We start from the raw sequence: 23,223 nt of genomic DNA, 5'->3' as shown, positions 1-23,223 counted from the left end.
TGGTAAGGTACATGAAGACCCAGACTCTTTCTTATTTGAGTTTGATATTTTGTGTAGGAGTTATGATTATTCATCTAATGCCCAAAAGTTAAAGTTCTTTCCTGCAACCCTCAAGGATGCAGCGCTCCGTTGGTTCATGGGACTAGGAGGAAACACTATATCTTCTTGGGAGCAAATGAAGAGAGTGTTCTTGTCAAAATATCAGGTTTATTATAAAACTAGAGATATTCAAGATGAAATCTTTACTATTGTGCAAAATGATGATGAGACTTTAGAGGACTACCTGGAGAGATTTTTGTATATCCTTCAAAGGTCAAAGCACAAATTTGATCTCAGTACCAGTAGAACCTTGTTCTTACATGGGCTCACTGATGATGCTAGAAATAATTTAAATCTATTAGGACAAGGGGATATTGCTCAAAATAATTTTGATCAGATCTGTTATTTGTGTAGGAAATTCTCGAGGAATCAATATAGATCCAGTAAAGGAATTAAGAATAAAAACGAAAAACCCGAATCTACTGATGCTATGATTATTGGATTAGAAAACAAAATGGACAATATGAAAATTGAAATAATGAATACTGTTAGTAAACAAATAGACTCTTTGAAGTTTCAGTAGAAACTCGTAGAAGAGTAAGAGATATTGTCTATTTTCTGTCCTAAATGTAGAAGAAATCATTCTTTAAGAGAATGTCCTCTAGATATTAAAGAAACTAATAAATGTGAAATTTGTGTAGATATCCATGCTACGGATAAATGTCCCTCTATACCTGGGCTAAAATCTGTATTGGAGGGGGGGCAACTTGAAGCCAAATCATTGCATGCTATGGGAGCAAGAAGAAACTGGCCTCAGGTAAGTGCAGGTATGGTTCCTGAATCTCCACCAGATTTTTTGGTTATAATGCACATTCATATTCCTATCCTAACACTGGTCACTCTCAACATTGGCAGCAGGGAAATCAATATCAATATGGACAACCCTCCCAATATTAGCAACAAGGATGGAGAGGGCCAAACCATTCATATCATTCACTTAATTCCTATCATGCACATATGCAATCATACCCTCCTACATATGCACCTTACCCAATGCCTCAACCATCATTACCTCAGTTGAGTCAACCTATTCCACCATTACCGTTACCTCCACCATTTCGAACTTCTCAGTTGCCTGCTCAACCTTTACCCAATCCCAATAATAAAGCAGTACAAATGATACATTCTATGTCCCCGCTTTCTTCATCCAGATTTTAAACTATTCCAATTGGAGTCAATGATCTCGAATTGAGATCAGGGAACGTAGTAACCTCAGAGAATCAAAAGCAGCCCATGGTGATTATCGATGAGAAAGGAGAGGAGGAAACTCCTGACGATTCCGAAAAATATGACACCATTCAACCTATCCCTGTACATTCTGATCCCTTGTCATCTTCTTCCAACCAACCTCCCTATCCAGAGAGGTTAGTGGTGGAGAAGAAATACCCCCTTCCTTAGTCTAGCCCAAATTTCAAGCTTAGGAACCTTTTCATAAGGGTACCTTTGCTCCCAGCTATCAAATATATCCACATTTATACAAAAATATTTAGGGAACTCTGTCTCAGACCCCGAAAACCCTGAAAAATATGGAAAAATATACCAAACCCCGAAAACCCTGTTGTCTCTATTTATATAGGTGATGTTCTTGTCTACAATGTGCTTATAGACCTAGGGGAAACCATTAATTTTATAACCAAGAAAACCATGGATCAACCTGGACTCGTCCATATTCGTCCTACTCCCACTGTGTTTGAACTGGCAGATAAATCTAAAATCAAGCCAGAAGGAGTATTGGATGATGTGGTCGTTTCCTTAGATTCTTGGGAATATCCCGTAGATTTCATTGTGCTTCAACCAAAGAACCCCATGGGAGGGAATCCCTTGATCTTAGGACGACCATGGCTTGCTACGGTTGATGCTTATATCAAATGTCATTCTGGTGATATGTATATTTCCCATGGAGATTCCAGAAATAAAGTCACCCTATATCCACCTGCTAGATCTATTCAGGAGCTCTGAGACACTTTATGTTTATACTACAATAGTGATGAGGAGACTCAACCTGTTTCCTTGATACATCAGAATGTTGAGTCCTCACAGGAGGGCGAGATTCAAGACTTCCTAAATAATCTAGACACCATGCCTAATTTCGAGTTATTGAGTCAAATTTTTAGTCTAGATTTTTAGGAAGGATATGAATCTCTATTCCCATCATCACCATCTCTAGCGACACCCTTGTGAACTCTTGATCCTGATACTACTCTTGTTGAGATTAGTCCAAGTAAATCCTTGTATATCAATTCAGACTTGGATCCTTCTCAGCGAGAGCAGCTTGTGAATTTGTTGCAAAACCATCTTGATGCCTTTGCATGGGGTTATGAAGATATGAAAGGCATCCCTCCTGAAACTTGTACACACCATATCTATATTCAGGATGGAGCCTGACCTATCCGACAATCCCAAAGGCGAATTAATCCATCTCTAAGAGACATTGTAAAAGAAGAATGCAAAAACTCTTAGATGCTGATTTTATCTATCCCATTTCTGACAGTCACTGGGTATCTCCATTAGTATAGTCCCAAAGAAATATGGGAGATGGAACATTTGTATCGAATATAGAGAATTGAATAAATCCACTCTCAAAGATTACTTCCCCCTTCCTTTCATCAATCAGGTACTCGATACCCTTGCTGGTAAGAAGTACCATTCTTTTGTAAATGGATTTAGCGGATATAACCAGATATAGATAGCACCCGAGGATCAAGACAAAACCACTTTTACATGTCCATGGGGTACATTTTCTTATCAAGTGCTTCCTTTTGGGATATGTAATGCCCCGACTACCTTTCAAAGGGAAGTCTTGGCTATTTTGCTGACCTTGAATGCATATAAATCTATATGGATGATTTCTCTATGTTTGGTGATTCATTTCAGGAAGCCCTCAAGAATCTAGAAAAAGTTTTTCTTCACTGCCAAGAATCTCATCTCGCCTTGAGTGACAAGAAATGTAGATTAATGTGCAAGGCGGGAGTGGTTCTTGGCCATCTTATTTCCGACATAGGTATCTAGGTTGACGCTGCAAAATTAGAAGTCATTTCGAGTATTCCTATATCCAAAACTCAAAGGGAAGTGAGAGGTGTTTTAGGACATGCAGGCTACAATAGGAGATTCATTTAGAATTTATCAAGGATAGCTACCCCCCCCCCCCCCCCTTTCCAACTTTGGCTAAAGATAGTGAGTTTTCTTGGTACACAGCTTGCCAACAGTCCTTTGAGACATTAAAGGACAAATTAGTTCAGGGACCAGTGTTGAGAGGACCAAACTGGTCCCTGCCATTTCATATTTCCTCTGATGCCTCAGATACTACTATAGGCGCAGCTTTAGGACAAGAAGAAGACAAACAATCTTATGTTATTTATTTCAATAGTAAAAACTTGTCACCTGCTGAACTCAATTATACAGTTACTGAGAAAGAGTTTTTAGCTATAATTTTTTCCATTAATAAATTCAGACATTATATTACAAGATATGAAGTTTTTGTACATACTGACCATTCCGCTATAAGATATTTGATGAATAAACCATTAACTAGCGGTAGAGTGACTAGGTGGTTGCTATTATTACAGGAATTTAATATTACCATTGTTGATAGACCAGGAAAGTCAAATGTAGTTGCAAATTATCTTTCAAGATTAAATAATCCTGGTGAAGCAATTCCTGTTGATGATGATTTTCCTGACGAACATCTTTTTGTTGTGTCAACAAAATCTCCATGGTTTTCTGACATAGCTAACTATTTAGTCACCGGAAAATTACCACCTCACTTATCCGCTCGTGAAAAGCAGAATATCATTCAGAAAAGTGTTGCATATTCTTGGATCCAAGGAGACCTCTTTTACACCGGAGCAGATCTCATTATTTGTAGATGTGTAAGAGAGGAAGAGGTGTTTGATATCTTAAAATCTACCCATGATGAACCTTGTGGAGGTCACTTCGTCGATAAGCGGACTACATACAAAGTATTACGAGCTAGTTATTTTTGGCCTTCCTTGTTCAAGGATGCCAAACAGTATGTCAAGCAGTGTGATAGTTGTCAGCGAATTGGCCAGCCTAATCAAACCAATGAAATGCCTTTATGTCCTCAGGTTATGATTGAGCCTTTTGAAAAATGGGCCATTGATTTCATAGGACTAATAAATCCTGCATAATCAAATAAAAAACATATTTTGGTTTGTACGGATTTTGTTACAAAATGGGTAGAAGCTAACGCTGTTTCTTTTGCTACCAAAAGAGTTGTTGTTGATTTTATTTTTACTGAAATATTTACTAGATTTGGTGTGCCTAGAGAAATTGTTTCTCACAATTGATCGTAGTTTATTTCTAATCTGGTACAGGGTGTGATGGAGCAGTACAAAATACGGCATAGAAAATCTACACCGTATCACCCACAAGAAAATGGTCAGGTGGAGTCCACGAATAAGGTGATTAAGTCCATCCTCACAAAGATGGTAAAAATGCACAGAAATGTTGGAGAAATAGCACAGGACACACACCATATGAGATGGTGTACGGGAAACAAGTCCTTTTGCCGATATAATTCCAGATCAAGACTTTCAAGACTGCAGTCCAATTGGGACTAGATCTCTCTGAAGCACAGTAGCAACACCTTCTACAATTAAATGAGTTAGATGAAATCTGAAGGGATGTTGTTCAACAGAACATCTTGGTTCAACAGCAGCGCAAGAAGTGGCATGACAAGTCCATTCAGAAGAAGTAGTTCCAACCAGGTGATTGGGTACTCCTTTACGATTCAAGATTCAAACATTTTAAAGGAAAATTCCATACACGTTGGATGGGACCCTATGAGGTGGTCAAAGTGTTCGAAAATGGAGCGGTAGAAATCAAAACTATTGATGGACGGAATTCTGTGTTCCTGGTAAATGGGCATAGACTAAAGGTATATTTTTGGCCCCTTACTAAAAGAGATTTTATGCAGCAAGTCCAACAGCGATTTGAAAAGGAGTTGGTAGGTGGTAACACCAACCCATTGAAGAATTGATTCCTTGTTGTCCCTATTAAAAAATAATAAATAAATAAAAATCAAAGAAAATAAAAAGAAAAAAATGACAAAAATAAAAAGTATAAAAAGAAAAAAATTCCTGTAATTATGAAAATCAGTTGACTGACATGATTGCAGAAGGATCGACCTAAAAACTAGCACGCTGGCAGGAAGATATAAATTCAAATAAAAAGGGAATGTTACTTGATTTTTAGATATGCTAGTTGCCACCAAGAAGAAGCAAGTTCACGAAACCGAACACTTACCCAAGTTTGGGGTAACTAGCATGAACATTTTTATCCAAGAAAATGCTTACTTCCCGTTGCAGTTATTTTTCCTGCACCAGTGCAGGTAGATTTCAAGGTAAAATTTCCCATTTCAAAATTTCCCACTATTTCTTTTCTAAATTCCCCAATGAATTACCCTCCTCTTTCTTCTTAGAAATTACCCTTACCCAATTTTGTAAAATCCCTCTTTTCCCTTAAATTTTTTCCCGCATCCCATTTCATTTATCCCTCTTGGTGATATTGTTTTTGAAATCCCTGTTGTAATATTCCTTCTCATTCTAAATTTTTTACCCCTTTCCCACTTCTTTATTTCCTCATGAATTGAGTGCAGAATTTGATGCAGTCAATCCAGAAGGCATGTTCAAGAAACACCAAAGGATGGCAAATAAATTTTTCTTATATAATGAGGCAAAAAATTTTAGTACAACTACAGAAGTATGTCCTATAAAATTATTTGTTTGGTAAAAGTCTCTGGTGCAAGCACAGCGCAGTGCAAGCATGTTTGGTGCAGAAACACAATTGACTGTGAAAGAGATTTACACAGTCCTGTACTTTCCTGCACATGTGTTAATATGTTATCTCATTCCATGTTTTAATTTATGCTTTGTTTCATTATGTACTGATCTAGGAACAAATCCTTAAAGTGCAAGGTGTGTAAGGTTTGGAATCTAATCATTTTAATAAATGCTAAAGTATGTCTGGTTGAATTATGACACTAACTGTGGAACAGTACTATTGTTCGAAAACCTGCAAACCCTCCTTGATATGATTTCACACTGCCTGACCATTATTATCCTACCCGCAATCCGATCATTGTAGCCATTGCGCCACCGCCACCTATACTGCCATTACATCCAATCATCACAATTCACCCATAGCGGGCTAAAACGAATCAATAATTAATGTGTGTGTGGGAGGGAGGGGTTGTTCCATCATAGTCGGGTGAGTGGGTTAGAAAAGACAGAGGGTGATGAACCTTCGGCATAAAACTCTCGGCGAACATTGGAGTCGCTCAGAAATTCCTTCAAGGGTGTGAACAGAGCAAAGTGGAGTGTGGTTCAAAATGGTTCCTGTGAGGTGTTATCACAAAATCAAGCACTGAAGGCTGCTAATCAGTCAGACTCTGTGTAACTATTTCAAACCAGACTTTTGACTAAGGCTTAGCCTCCTTAGCCTGAGAGGGCTCTCTCAAAGGGTTATTGATTTTAAATATTGATGAGATGGCTAACTCTTGCAAAGTAAATTTAACATATAAATTGGCTGGACAGACCTTACAAAGATTTCCATTGGGCTCATGGAGTTAATCATCATTTCAGCAAACTATAAAACCACTCATTCATAGAAGTCAGGGCATGTAATGTTTAAACACTCAAGACACCTCTCAAATAAACCTCAACTTACAAATACACACAGGAAATCAGAGCAGCAGAGTGAATTCTGAGTGATTGTGTATCTATAAAGCTGTAAAACATAAAGGATAAAACAAAACCACATATATCTTGAGCATCTGAAACAATGTATGAATCCTGAGAAGAAAAAGAAGTCATTTGTATTACTGAAAACAAGTTCTTACATAAGCCAAAATAAACTCTGTTTCTCAAAAACATCCAACCCCAATTACCTAGATCATTCTCCTCTATATAGACACATACTTCTAACTACTTAGAGCTTCCACCTCCAGCATGAGGGGAGCTCGATGACTGCTACTAATTACCCCTATCTACCATTTAACTAACTCATTAAATTCAATAAGGAACTAACTGTAGTGTTTAAGAGTCCTAAACCAACCATAACTCTAACTCTATCTTCTTCATAAATTGATTCCTCCTTGCAGCTTTAACACCTGGCTTTCTCTTCATTCAGCTGAGATGGCATGAGATGGCATAAGATGGGCAATTAATGTCCCATGCTGGCTTTGAATACCGAAGGCTTTGATCTGTTCTGTATTGGCTGAAAATATCCCTAAATTTTCGGTTCTGGTCCCCCATCACCGAGTATGCAGCAGTGGATACTTTAATTCTTTAATAACCCAAGAGAATAGGGTAACACCATGCTCCTAATATGCTGGAGGCTTCCTTGGTAGACAGGGGTGCCAACCAAAACTTTTCGTATGCAGCTCTTCTCCAAACCCTAATCACCGAGAATAAAGTGGCTTTATAACCAAAAATCTTAAACTTAGGTTAAAAGATTTCACCTTTTGTTAAAGGTACACCTGGCAAATGTTGAATGGCTGTAGCAGCTTCCTTTGATCCCTTTCATGTCACTGAGGTGTTCCCTTTGCAAATTTCTGATTCTCCCATCAAACTGTTTGCCTGCGTTTTAAAAACAACACCTACAGCAGTTTCGCAGTTTCGTAGCGCGCTGCGAAACTGTTTTAAACAATTTCAATTTCCCCTGAGATTTTAACTGCTCTGCCACCTTGCTCACAAATAACTTATCAATGCTCATAACATTCATGCTTGAAATTCTTGCAAATCCTGGAGCGGATGACATTACAGTTAAATGAAATTCATCAGCAGAAAAATCTCTAAACTAATGCATTTCATTCATTGTGCGGACGAGAGAGCTTTCCTAGGAGAAACCTTTTGTCAAATACTACCAGCTATTCAACATTCGATTCTGTGCATTGCCTGCAGATTGGAGGGCAGTAGTCGGTCAACTAAAGTTACACTCGAAACCCTTTAACTTGCTACTTTTAGCAACTGCATTAAGTTCATTCAAAATGTATTCTTTTGCCTTGGGATTTTGGCACAATGCAGTAAAATCTCCAGTTTGTCCATTATCTGTGGCCCAACTTTCAAGTGCTCTTTGATTAGGTATAACAACAGCAACCAGACAAGATTCGAAGCTATTTCCGTAAACCCAAATCGAATCAATAGCAGAACACTGGCCATACACATTCTCGAGATTTTCCACTGCAACATATTCTCCTTGTGAAAGCTTAAATATATTTTTTTTCTATCAATGATTTTTAGTGCTCCATTCGCCTGCCACTCCCCAATGTCACCTGTGTGAAACCAACCATCAACCAAAACCTCATTTGTAAGGTCTTCACGCTTGTAATAACCAGCAAATAAGGTTTTGCCCCTTATACAAACCTCTCCACGCGGTACTTCTGAAAGTGCATCATATCCCATTTCAGGGACAGACTCAAGGCAGACATCAATATTCGGAACAGGTGGACCAACAGTCCCGATCATTGACATTACATTTTGTAGGGAAACAAAACTTCCTGCACAAGTTTCTGTCAAACCATAGCCCTGTACAACATGGCAACAAGTGACTACTCGTAGAAACTCTGCCACATGTTTTGCAAGTGGAGCTGCTCCTGATATCATTACACGGACACGTCCTCCCAGACCTTGTTTAATCTTGCTGAAGACAACTTTATCAAAAAGTGGAGATGCTTTTTCATGTTTCAACCCTTTGCGCATATTATTAAGCTTGTATTTGTATGCAAATTCAAACACTTTTCTATTCAAAAATCCTCCAGCAATGATCTTCTGGTTTAAACCTGAATATATGTGATCAAAGACACGTGGGACACCACAGAAGACCGTTGGCTTCAGTTCTGCAATATCCTCCACCAAAAGCTACTCGCTTCTTCTGCATCATTCATGGAAACCTTTATCACACAAATTTCGATTGATCTAATTCGGGAGAATTATCATCCAAAAACATCAAATGAGGAATGGCAGGATGCCAGGTGGATAATGTTTTGAAGTCGAGGGTGAAAATGTAGATCAGTACAAAATGTCGAGGATATAGAAGAAATGTGCTCGAGATCAATAACATTAGTTGAGGCAGGGATAATGTTTGAGTACATAGGACTAGAGTTCAGTTTCTTACTTAAAGATGGTAATGAAAATCGAGAAAAGGGATTTTCTTGGTTAGAATCCACTGGTTCAGGGGAATTGGATGATATTGACTATGGCACGAGACATTGAAAAGATGAGTTATCCTTAGCAAAGGTTGGACCCTCGGATTTACTGGTATTAGAAGTTTGAAAGGCAATAGTGGTAGAAATAGCTTGGACGCCATGATGAACCAACTTTAGTGCTTCCTTCAGCAGTGAACCGAGCAATCTCGTTCCTCCATTGAATAACAGCTACCATGAGACAAACAACAAGGGTGCCTTTAACCTGAGGTAGTACCTTGCAATCACTAAAACTGTCACCTTCAGATTCAGAACTAATGACAAGCATACATGCAGGAACTTGAGAGCATGCCTCCTGTAAAGTGCATCCACCCCAGAGCTATTTTGCATGACAGCTGCTATGGATTCGAACAAATCCCCAATTTTGTAGCGCAGCCTAAAACATGTTGCGCTGTGAAACTACAAAAGGCTTTATGCGCTGCGAAAACACTTAAAAATTATTACATGAGCTACGAAATAACCTAAAGAGCTTTGTGAGCGGTTTTGAAATTTTGGCATTAGAATTTTCAGTGATAACATGAGGAATGAACCGTTGTCTTTGCAAGAAATTGAACAAACCGCTGAGTACAAGAATGGTCTTTCACTATTGCAAGAATATGGGTTCCTGCCATTTCTGCAGAAGTTTTACGGGTTCGACATGGCGGTGGAATTAGAGTTTGCAAGGACGTTCAAATAAGGCCGAGTTAGAGCCAGGTTCTTAAAATTTAAAATTAGAGAGGAGTTCATTGCACAAGCCACAGGCTTTTCAATTACAGGAGAGCGCTGGTTTAAAAAAGAGCGGCTCACGAAGAAGTGTTGGCACCGGTTTGTGGTCGATAAGAAAATTAAGGTCAATTGGAGAAAGGAACTTCCACAGACTGCCATGGTCGAGAAGTGGCGATATTTATTGTTTATATTGTAGAAGTTTGTAACCAAAGAAGGATGCCACCTTGGAATTTGTATACCACCTTCGATTGCTGTTGCATTTCGAGGCAGGAAAATTGATTAATTTTCCTCAATTCTTGCTTAGAAGCCTTGAGAAGATGGCGAAAAACATGCAGAGTAGCAATGCAAGCCAGGTTGCAAACAAGCTCCGCTATCACGATCTTATTGCAATTCTGGTCAAGAAAAAGTTAGAAGAAAAGGGGATAACATGGGGAGCATTTCTGAAAGAATTTCGAGCAAGGGGTGTAGAAGAGTCTGCTAGTACCAGTATAGATAAGAAGAGAAAGGCGGGGACATTATCTCCTACTAAGCGACAAGGTAAAAGTTCACCAATGCAAGCAAAGAAGAGGGCCATTGAGAACACTCCACCCATGGCAAAGAAGAGGAAGACTAGAGCCTCGATGAGGAGGAAAATTGTCGCCCAAGGGACGAACCAGTCGAGTTCTCCAATCGTAATCGATGAAACACCCCAAAGTTCCCCCACAGTTCATAATCTCTCGGTGCTTGCAGACGCAATGGCACACACTATGGAAGATGAGGAGAATGCAGAAGACGACGTCCTGTTGTCAACATTTGTTAGCAAGCTAAAGAGAAGAAAGACGATGTCGACACTGCATACTCATGAAGTGCATGTAGAAGAGAACGAAGATGAACAACATGCAGAGGGTCTTGATAATTTCAGCCAACCCTTAATGATTTTGAGGGGTAGGGTACTGAAGACCTTACAATTTTAGAAGGTCATGGTACTAATGGCCCTACTATTTTTGAAGGTCATGGTATTGAAGACCCTGCGGTGTTCAAAGGATAGGGTACTGAAATCCCTGCAGTAGGAGAAGAGCGAGGAACTGAAACCCCTACTGATTTGGAAAGACAGGGTGTTGAATCCCCTAAGAAGCTGGGAGAACAAGGTGTTAAGAGCACTGGGGAATTGAGTTCACAAGGCACAGATATTGGTGAGGGCATCAAACCCTCAATAATGAGGAAACCCCGAGTATAGAAACCCTCGGAAATGTCATAAAGCAGGCTTTTGATAGCCTTGACCTTGATGATGATGGGACTTGTTCCGAGTTTGTGGCAAAAAATACGTTCACACCCGAAGATCTTAGCACAACACCCTCCACTTTTTTCCTCAATAGCAGAATAGCAGATCTCGAGCAACAAGTCCATGACCTGGAGGCTTTGAACCAAGTCATGAAAGAGCAGAGTTGGTAGAAATAGAGAGAAGTGGAGTTACTTGCAGAAGTAAAGAGGCAGAAGAAGAAAGTAAAGGTATGGAAGTATCGGGCTTCCAAATGCTATAAACGCCTCAAGAAGGTGACTAAGAAACTGCGAAAAGCTTGAGACAAGAAGCCAAAGATAGTAATGGTAGGAATAAACATTGAAGTTCAAGACTGAGGAGTTGGCCATTAATTTTTGAAGGTTTTTTGTAGAGGTAAAATGTTGTGTGAGGACATACAATAGCTTAGGGATGGGAGGATGTTGTTATCCTAAATTGCCTTATTTTCTACCCCATTTCCATCAAAATCAACCTGTTTTATCTCAATAAAAGACCTTTCCTTCCTGCACTAGTACAAGATAGTTACCCATTCCTGCACATGCTCATATTTTATATTAAGATTTATTTCAGCACTTGATTAATCATTTTATATGGATTTCATGCCTATTTACTTATCTCTTGCAACTCATATTAATTTACTAGAGTAATCATGGAAATCAGTATTAATTATGAATGAGTATGACTAGTGTAGGTAGATTCTTGCACCGCCACGAAGACTGTCCAAGATTTCTGAGAAGCCAAATCTTCCACGAGGATGGGTCTCGATCCTTAACTCCAAGTTTAGTTGTTGATGAACTAAAGTAGGATAATAGGTGGCGCGCAATTAGGGAATATTTTCCAAAGTTAGGTTACGGCCAAGCAAGATTCATGTGTATTATAACTGCTGGCCAATTTTGTAATTTCGGTTTCTAAGTCTGTTCGGCCGAAAGGCCTGAACAAGAAATGTCTGTAATTAGTGAAAATGGCTAGAGCCGAAAGGATATATAAAATATAGATATAGGTAGGAGGAGGCTAGTCAGTAGAGAACCATCGATTGTAATTTTGTTTATGTAATCCAGTTATCGCCTCAGCTCTAGGGCTGGACTTCTCTGTCATGTATATTTTCCAGATCAAGTAATACAAGAGAATTGCCATGCTTTTCATACACATCATCCAGTTTTTCTTTGATGTATCTCTTGAAGTATTGAGCTTTTTTGTTCCTTAGAAGGGGAACGAACTGGTTGGCTAGGGCCTAGCCAACCCAGCTCATTTACCCCTCTCGCTTTAGTTATTCAGAAATAAGGTGTGGATATTTCGTTTGCAGCTATGTGATGTTATAGTTTTAATATTTATCTTCCAAGTTCTGATTTAAAAAATCTTTTGTAACTAACGTGTGAAACGGATCCGTGGTTTGAGAGTTAGCTATGTTTACTTTGTTTATGAGATATTTTTCTTACATTCTTTTATTATCAATCTCTATTTTAACTCATTTTTTATCAGATCATGCAGAGAACTCTTTACTGTACTAGTGCATGTTGTTGCCTGCACTTTGGTTTAATCATTCTTTTGCAACGAACAGTGAATCACTTCTCTGCATATTATTTCTAGTTATTACGCAAGTGAATGAATCATTAATTTAGTAACTATCTTCACTACTAAAAGCTCATCTTTAAGAGGATCTGGAAGCAATTGCATAAAATCATCATAAACATATTATACTTGAAAAGAACATAAGTATCTTTGAATGGGTTACTAAAGTTAGATAACATATGCAAAACACTTAGACTACTATTTGATTCTTTGGAAGTGATTTTATTTCTTTAAGTTTATTTCCTTTGCAAGGTTTAATGAATTGAAGCATTTCCTCTTTCACGGACAATTTACTTCAGAATTTCATTTACAGTTTCAATTCTTTTCCAGCACATCTTTTAGTATTTTCAAAAGTAATTTGGAAACTAGGTGAAGGAAGCTCTGCTTTGGTGCAAGAGCTAGTCTCTTGTCACAGAAACAGAGTGCTCTAAGCCCTTAGGCTTAGAGCACCTTCACTAAGACATAAGTCTTCAGTAAGGGAGGTCACATATACTTTTGCACAGAGATATTGTACATGCACTAGTGCAAGCAGATTGTAACAGTGCAAGGACAAGTTGTTTGTGTGGAAGGAAGATCAAAAGGAAGATAGAATTCTGCAAGGGCCCACTTGTCAAACTATTAGCCATTCATCTAAATATGAACATAACATTTCATTTCAACATTTAATATTGTTTCCATTGTGTGGAATTTATTTACTTGATTTACATGCAAATTGTATTTTACATTCCAGCACTAGAGTTGCTTTGGTGTTAATTACCTTTCTAGTTGTCTTCTGTCTGATTCTACAAAGCATTTCCTTTAAGAAGTAGGATTATAGATAGGAAAAGTTCATACCATTTTTGGCATTTCATTTAAGAAGTAGGATTAGGGATAGGAAAAGTTCATACCATTTTTGGCATTTCCTATGCTTCGTCTCTAAGTTTACGAAACCCTCGGGCTAACAATTAAGTGTTGAGGAGTTTTCTCAAGCACAATTCCTGCACCCAACACTAATCACGATAACGATTGGGTTTTCTTGACCATTGGCAGATTCTCTAAGATGGCCATCATGGCAGCCTACAAGAAGAGTATCACAGTAGAGGCCACTGTTAAATCTTCTTTGAGCGAGTGTGGGTACACTTTGGGATCCCACAGTCTATTGTCTTAGATCAGGACAACATATTCCTGAGTGCATTTTGGTCAAGTCTCTGGTCGATTCTAGATACAAAACTTACTAAGTCCTCGTCTTTCCATCCCCAAACTGATGGCCAAATAGATGTTTTCAATAGGATGATTGTACACATTCTGCGCATGTACAACTCGAAGCGTCCATGCACGTGGGATGAAAGTCTCCCTGATTTCCAACACAACTACAATAGAGCTCTCCACAACTCAACAGGCCACAACCCTTTTCAGGTAGGGCTTGGATTTCAGCCATTATGCCCCATTGATGTGGCCATACCATTTGCAGCCACTCAATTAGTTTCAACTCACATTCGGTCCAAAGCTGAAATGGCTAACAAATTCATTGAGCGCATTCAACACAACGGCCAACAAGTCCATGATATATCAAACATAGTCAATGCTAAGTACAAGAAGCATCATGATCAACATCAAGTACCGCACAAGTTCCAAGTGGGCGATAAAGTTTGGCTACATTTTCAGAATGGGTGCCTTGTTGGACCCCATCGCAACCTTCTCCCACTCCGATATGGTCCATACATCATCACCAAGGCCGTCGGTGACAATTCCTTCGAGCTCAGCATCCCATTGCATGGAACAAGCCACAACTGATCAGATCATGGACACACAAATCAAAAACAATCTCCAACAAAGGATACAGTTATATCAAGTTGTCAAAGCAAGCCACTCCTTCACCAGGGCAAGTGGTTCACTAGGGACTAGGTTCAACAAAAATTGCCTCACCTCGTAAAGGCTCTACACGCAATGCGGACCATTTCATCCTAAGGTGGGAGGAATGATCTAGGTGGATATTGGTGCTCACTCACCTATTGCACCTAGACCCCCTAGTTGGTTTCATTGTTTCCTTGTTCATTTCAACATTTACTATTTTAAACATTTTTTCGGGTCCTGAACTTCTGGAACGGTTTAGACTCCCTATACGACATTTTTTTGGGGTCTGCAGCAGGCCCAGATGCATAGGGAAAGGCCTATAGTGAAACCTTTATTACTCGACGAGACCTTTCCAACAAGATATCGTACGCTCCAAATGGATATAATATGACCAAGTTACGACCCCCGGAAGTTGGGTGCCCAACTAACCCCAACGGGGCCCACAAACTCTTGGTGTTACATCTCTTAGGGTTAGGGTTTTGGTTGTTTATAGTTTTCTCATGTTTTCCAATAATAAATAGGTGCTTGAGCCTCATTGTAAGATAATTTAGGGGCATGTAGCCACCACTTACCTTCTGAGAGATAAGCCACCATCGCTCGAGCTATCTTATTTCCATTTTGTTTGTAATCATAGTTCACTATTTTTCTATTAATGAAATGAAGTGTTTTTCTGCTGCATCTCTGTGTTGATGATTATATTTGTAAGTTGTTGTTGTTAGAAAAATATTATATATGACAAAGAAATGCAAGACATATAATATGCAGAAAAACATGAACACATAAAACCAGAGAGACACAGATATACGTGGTTCACCAAGTTTGGGCTACGTCCACCCTAAACAGCCAGTCCTTCCTTTATATTATCCAGCAAAATGAAGAGACACAACCTACAACAGATCTGCTCTAATATCATCCGTTTTCTCTCTGAGAATGCACATTTATTACACAGCCTCAATACAATACCCTCATACAAAGAGAGGGGTTTCCTTCTAGGGAAAAAACCCTAAACTAAACATAAGTTCTATTGTCAGATCATCCGCCTAATGAACAACCCAGATTGACTAGAAATTACTATACTTTTACAAGGCAATTTTACATCTGTTTTTAGCTTCGGGGGTGCTGCCCCCGAAACCCCCATCGGGGGATCGCTGGCCTCTGGACCCCCCCAGCCGAGGGGGATTAACCCCCCCATACCCCCGCGGGGGGGGAAAATCCCCCCCTCGCACCCGCCCGCGTGGAGGGGTGTACAATCTTCCTGGGGTATACATCCAGCTGAAACAAAGATCTCTAAATAATCATGCTCCACACCTAACAGTTGTGTTCCTGTTTAAGTTCGAATTAGCAGGAGTACCTTTCAGTGCTAGTTGATAAAAGAACAGGGATAGAAGTTCCTTTCAGTAGCCACTGATAAACCTACAAGTGGTAGCTTGTGAGGCAATGCTGTAATCAAATTGAAGCTTGTAATAAAAAGAAGATTGGTATCTTTTGTATATGTTTCTCATATGCTTGATGTTTATGATGTTATGAATAATTGTTAAAGTGATTGAAAAGCATAATTTGTGAGGAATTGTATAATTTTTCCAAATTACTGATTCACCCCCCTCTTAGTAGTGTCATGGTTTCCATTGTTTCTAACAGTTGGTGAGGATCTACTTAGGGTGATAGAGGGAGTTCATCTTTCAGGTTGAATTTTGGGTAGTTCTAATTCAAATTTCTTACCATTGATTCCCCATATAGATTGCCCATCTACCTTGAATGAATTTCAACCCATTTCATTATGTAATAGCTTATATAAAATCATATCTAAAATCATTACAATGAAAGTCAAGCCAATTTGGCTAAAAAAATTGACATGGAACAATTTGGTTTTCAGACTTATTCATGAGACCATTGGTTTGAGATAAGAAGGTATGCAATCAATTAATATGGCCAAAATTCCAATAATAGTTCTCAAACTCAATCGTTTCAAATCCTATGAGATAACATTTTGAATGTACTTAATGTTGATGCTAGTTTAGGTGGACTTTGAGTTACCTTTTTTTTCACTAGACCATTGGTTTTGATTTTAGGATCCTCCTTTTGTGCTCATAAATGGATCTAGTTCAAGGGTTTTTGGCCTTTCGATGATTTGAAATAGGTCTATACCTTGTCCCCATAATTGTTTTTATGATAACAAAAGGTCTTATTAGGGAAATAATTGATGCGAGAAGGAAACATAAACTACAAGGGGTTCAATTTGGAGGGTATGAAAATATGACATATTTTCAATTTTTTGATGATGTGTTGATATTTTTTACTATACCAAAGCAAAAGATAGATGCTTTAAGTAAATTCTTAATTTCTTCTATGAGGCTAAGGGGATGGTAGATGTTGGAATGGTTCCCTTCCCATTACTAGACCTAGTGGTGGAGTTTAAATATCTTGGGTTCTATATCAAATTAAAATATATATTGGATTTAAATGTTGGAAGTTTATCCTTTGAAAAGTGGATAAGATGATTAATTTCTAGTGTAATAGGTAGATCTCATGAGAGGGTCGGCTATTTCTTATCAATTCAGCTATATAGGAAATCCCAATTTCTTGGAACCTACTTTCCTATAATTACCAAACATATATTGAAAAAAATAAGTTATGGCTTAATTCTCTTTAGAAAGGGAGTTTAGAGTACTAAATTTCACATATGGAAAATTGGAAATCTATGATGCTTCCTAAATGTTAGGGTAGATGAGGGAAATTAGGAGTCAAAAACCATTGAAGAAAATATTATGTGGTGGAAAACTTCAAGTAATTCTTTACAAACAAGGCATTCAACAAACTTAGAGCACTACCAATCCTTACAACCTGAGGTATTTGGTTGGCTTAGAATGATATATTTTTGAGGATTGTTATACTCGTACTTCAACATTTCTTTTTTTCCCCTAGGAAAAAGTCGTAATTTTATTCATGTTGATAAAATTACATTTTGTAGATGCATAATGCATATTCAGATGGCTGTTCCTGTACCCCAGGAAAGCGAACAGAGTAAAAAAACACAAAATTGCAAGTAATTGTTCCTGTTGTGACAGGAAACTACAAGATATAGAGAAAGGAAATGAGAAATTAAACTTTTCTGCCCTTCTTCTTCTCCACCCGTCGCCAACCTCCAGTGTCGGGATTGGGTGTGATGATGGCAAGCTGGTTTTCCATGGTTTTTAGTTGGTGTTCTTTGTCAGATTCGGAGCCCTCTGATCCATGAGTTCTTTTGATACCGCTGATTTCCATTTGTGGCTCTTGTTGCATATTCATAATGTGAGTCCCCGAACGTATAGCTAGAGCATTCTCCTCCTGTGTAAATGACTGTTTCATTGGAATATCGGGTTCTGGTTGATTCTCTGTTGGCTCCACGTATGTGTCTTCTTCTTCTATTGGTGCAGTATGCTGCCAGCCTTTGGGCTTTTTTTGCTGATTCTTGGTTCTCCTGGTGTCCTTTCGAGCAAGTGGGCAATCATATTGTAGGTGCCCTGTTTGCATGCATCCCCTGCATCGGAATGTTGTGTTCTCATAGTCGAGTTGTTGTATCCATTGAGAGTTGTTAAAGTTCAAAGTAATGTGGTCGGGGAGTCCTTGACTCAGGTCCACTTCTACGCATATTCTGGCAAAAGTAAATATTCCTCTGATAACCCTGTCTTCATCTGTTTTTAGGAATTTCCCCAGGGAATCCCCAATGGCAGCTAATACTTTTTGATGCCAAAAATGTAAGGGGAGACCATGAAGCCTCACCCATACTGGCATCGTTGTAACCTTCATTGTATTAGCGTCAAATTCAGGGAACCAGGGGGTAAGGAAGAGGCCAGCACTGCCCCAAAACCAAGGCCCCTGGTTGATAATGCTGTCTCGTTCCTGTTCTGAGTTGAATCTGACTATGAAGTAACCTTTGGGACAAAGGTATATTTCACAGTCTGTTGTCCATTGTGTAAAGATCCATTGGTGCAAGGCATCAGATTTTGGCCAGTAGCCATTAAACCTGCAAATAACTGCACATTTACATAACTCAGAATGCAAATTTGTTACCTCTGGCATAGCAACTTGTAGCGTAGGTGATTCTGTTTTTTGTTCAACAATGTAAGGTCCAGGGGCCTCTGGTGGTGGTGCTTCAGTGTTTTTCATTTTTTCCCTTCCTTTCACAGCATCCCGAAAGGTTCCTGTAAATTTAGAGCTGGTTCCAGTGCTCCCGCCACGCAGTCGGAGGTTTAAGTTGATGGTTGAATCTTTGGTGATGCCGTATTGTAGGAGGTTTTGTTTGTCCTGTAAACTGTATCCTGCATATATGAGATTTTGGTGCTGTATTGGGAATCCAAGATAACCCTGTATTTCTTCTTTTAAATCCTGAATGATCATTCTCTGGCTGATCCGCATGCAATGGTGTTTACCCTCTGTTGTTTTTATAAAGATTTGGATCAGATCCGCCTCCACGCTGAGTGACTCGGGCTTGTGGGGTTCTCGATTTGCTGGATCTAGTCGATCGAACAGAGATGGCTTCGTATTTTGTTCAACATATCTTCCCACTGAGGGAGAGGGAAAGCCGTCTCCAATCAATGGTTTATCCAAAGCATTTTTCGCAGATTCAAGAAAACGATCTGGGCTGCAGGACACCTTTTCAACCAGATCTGCAACAAATAACCCCGGATCTGAGAGAGGGCGCAGATCTGCAGCCCGCAGACCCCTCCCGCCTTTGCTCCAAGCAATCTGCGCCTGGCACGCCCTGGTCTCTAAGAGCAGAGTGTCGATTTGGCAGCATGCATAGATCCTTGAGACTGATAACTCCACAGTTACGCCGGCGTGTTGATCTGGATATTTTAGGGTCGGTTGTCGGCACCATTTCACAGAGTATTCCTTTCCAGCGTCGAACAGGTCAGCTCTTACTGTGGCTCCATACGCCGGTTTTCCTTCGGCCCATGCAAGAATCGTTGATACAGTTGCGCCTGCTAGCAGATCTTTGCATAAACAAAAACTAGCACTTGGATCTAGGGCAGAGAAAATATGCCATTCGCAGGCCTCGGGCAGCTTTGGATGCAGCAATCCGGCCCAGTACCGAAGAGAGGCTTCCTGCTTTGAGTCTTCACCGATCCAGCTTCCATCCGTTCCAAACCAGCGCAGATCTACAGTAGCCGCGGCGGCGCAGATCAAGCCTTCTGAAACCCTAGCTCCTAGACCTGCCTCCATCGCTTCTCTGTACTTCAACATTTCTTATATGTTTATGGGTCTCATTTCTTTTCATTAGCCAAATTCAAGCATGATGCCCTCTATAAATATTAGCAACTATGTAATTGAAAACAAAAGTCACAGGTATACCTTGACAATGCCATCCAAGGAGGTAATACTTCTCGTACATTTGGGTTTATAATGCACCTCTCCAAATCACACTTCCTCAATAGACAAGTCTTCCTAGGGTGTGGAATGAACAATAATGGTGAATACTCAACCATTCTAGTGCTACTGAAAAATTCCTCCATTAAGCATATAAGGTAGTTGCAACTATAAGGTGATTCGAAAATGGTGATAAGTGGGATGAATAATCAATTTCGCGTTTGCAATTTAGGTATTTATCCTTTGGATCAAATGGTAAAAGGGACAACTAGACTATTTCAGGAAGCTTCTTTTATTCATACTTTTTAGAAGGATAACTCTTAAGAAAATGCACTTTCAAATATTATTCTGGGCCTAAACCACAATACCATTATCACATAAGAATTTAGAGGCAACCAATTAGTTGCTAGAACTAAAATTCTAATCATTATTTAGTTAAATGTTATACTGAAAAAATTATATAAATTGTGTTATTGTTAATGATTGAGTTTCTTAACTGAAATTTAAGATATAATTTTATAGACATTTTTTGGTTTCTATAAAAAGTGATATATTTTTAGCTCAAGAGAATAATAATAATGGTTACATTTTCACACAAACAAGTTCTTTAGTCTTCAGTATACAAGTATACAATTTTAATATGTACTTTTGATTTTAAGTTAACAATGTTATTTTTTCTAGAAAATATTTATATATTTGATGATAATATAAAACATAGTTTTATAGATCAATATTAATGACAAAAATCTAAAAAAAATTCATCATATATTTGTAAAATATTATGTTAAAGTAATTTTATTAATGAAGCAACTGCATCAGAAACGAATGATTAGTCGCCTCCTGATTATGGATAGGAGGGGAAAAGACAGGACAATTAATGTTGGACTAGGGCGTATGAAGAAGCGAGTATATGGAATTAAAGTCAGGGACGGTGAGTTTAATCAAACCATGGGAGGAATGATCATCCCAAGGAGGAAAGTGGATAAGGTATCGAGGACGAGAGGTGGCAGCGTTAGAGAGACAGCGTACGTCTCACATCATGATCCAGTAAATGAGACGCGTATTAATGAAGAGGACAGGCAGAAACGAAGTTTCAAGAAGACAAGGTGGCCAAACAGGGATACATTAGTGTTTTCATGCAGTCGAACGGGGAAAAGGAAGAAACCAGGAGTGAACTACAACAAGGAGAGGGGGAGCGTTACGAATTTGCAACAGACGAAGGCAAGCAATATGGCCGTGAACCAAGACCAGGGAGAAGGCAGGTGGACGCGGAGCAAGGGGGCAAATTTAGACAAGAAAGGAAAGAGTCTTGTAGAGGAAACCTTACAGAGGATTTATCTTGACATCCCGGACGAGTCGGAGGAAGAGTTTGATATACGAGACTACATTTCAGATGAGGAGCCACGTCGGGCAACAGGTGGGAAAGTAGGTAAGTGGAAGCAGAACAGTGAAACGGGAGATAGGGAAGATACGAATGAGGGTCAGGAAGATGATGAAGAGGGAGCGGGTGGAAGATGCGGAAGGAGCAGAGGAAGGCGAGGACGTGGGAACCAGAGGGGTAGAGGGAGGACTGGCGGCTGCGGAGGTCGAGGGAGCAGGGCTCAAAGATCTGAATATGAGGAGGGATCAGCTAGTGAGGTCAGAGGCAGAAAAAGAGGGAAGAAAGACATGAGGAAAAAATTGCAAGAGGCAGAGGAAGCATATCTTCATGAAACAAACCCAAATATCAGAAGAATTATTGACCACTTAGAGGAAGAGGCCATGCAGGAAATTTCAGACCCTGAAATGGAAGATTGGGAGCGGTTTATCCCTGATCCGGGGCACACAAGAGGAAGAATGTCCTTGTACAAGCAGTCATTACATGTTTATTGGGGAATGAAGAGACTATTGGCCAAAGCTATGGAGCAGGTGGCCATGGAGATGGTGGAATTGGCTCAAGGATTCCCCACCCTCAAAAGGGAGCTGAAGAATATCCAGGTTACTCTTCTTATGCAAGACAGAAAGATGGACAAGATTCTGCAGATGTTTAAAGCGAGTGGCATGGAGGTCAAGGCAGAGAGCGGGCCCAAGCCAGATACAATGAATCAGTAGGATATGGAATTGCTGCAAGGAGGTTTTTATCTATTTCTTTTTGTTTTTTGTAATCTTGGATGGTAATGCTTCAAAGCAAAAACAGTTTGATTATAGCAAGAATAGCTGGGCTTTTTGCATGGTTAGATAGACTGGTCATATACTTTTTTTGGATGGCTGTTAAAAACCTTCGATGGTCACCCGGTTTCCCTTACGGGCGGGTTGAGACCTGCCTATGTATGTAATTTCTCTTCTTTTCAGTAATAGAATACCGCCTCAGTTTACAAAAAAAAAAAGGAAATGTACATTAATGGATTTATGTATGGATTGCACGAAGAGTGTTTAGGAAAAGTGTAATGTTTCACTCAATTTTTATCATCTTGTTTATAAAAAAAAATATTAATGTATAGATTAAAATTAAAATAAAAAAAATGATGTCAATATAAAAATAAAAATGAAAATCAATTTAATTTTTTTAATTAATAAATGGAATAAATATAATTTGATATAATTTAATCATTTAAATTAAATTACATCAGGTTGGAGCTTGTTGAGGTTGGAGCCTCTTGTGGGTTGTAGCCTACAGAAAACATATGGGAGTTGGAGCTTCCTTGCAGTTTCAGCTTGCAGAAAATTGAGGTAGCAGCCTCATGTAGGTTGGAACCTACAAAAAATTAAATGTAATAAGGAGTAGAAGCTTGTGTTTACATCACAACAATAATAAAATCATGGTTTTCTCCATTTATGGGTTTCCACATATATCTTGTGTCAATATGTGTTTTTATTATGTGGTGATGTGATGTTTTGATTAGCTTATTACTTGTTGTTCACATATTCAATATGTTGGTCATTATTTGTTAGGTTGCTCATGAAATGTTTCAGTTAATTAGATTAAGGAAAGAATTTTAATGTCCATGAATATAATAAATTGATTCGTCCCCTCTTAGTTTAGTCAAGTTTTCACCAAAGAAAATTGTTTATGTCCAATGTTTAGTTTAATTTATATCAATATATCCTAAAAAAATAAAACAACATCAATATGCAATTTGAAATGCAAAATTAAAACAATTCACTTCCCAAAAAAACATCCAAATAAGTCTCA

The 23,223-nt window shown here is 38.9% G+C and overlaps 1 pseudogene; it reads right to left on the bottom strand.

Annotated features, from left to right (window-relative positions):
* Window positions 1-8,040: 8,040 nt before the first annotated feature.
* On the bottom strand, window positions 8,041-9,933 carry LOC149202082 (long chain acyl-CoA synthetase 4 pseudogene; annotated as a pseudogene).
* Between the last annotated feature and the right edge of the window lie 13,290 nt (window positions 9,934-23,223).

Source organism: Pinus tabuliformis, chromosome 2_1 (genome assembly GCF_031772625.1).
Source record: "Pinus tabuliformis cultivar Carrire ecotype Pingquan chromosome 2_1, CPIR1, whole genome shotgun sequence".
Lineage (NCBI taxonomy): Eukaryota > Viridiplantae > Streptophyta > Pinopsida > Pinales > Pinaceae > Pinus > Pinus tabuliformis.
Note: the sequence above shows the minus strand (reverse complement) of the source record. Positions and strands in the feature narration are given on the sequence as shown.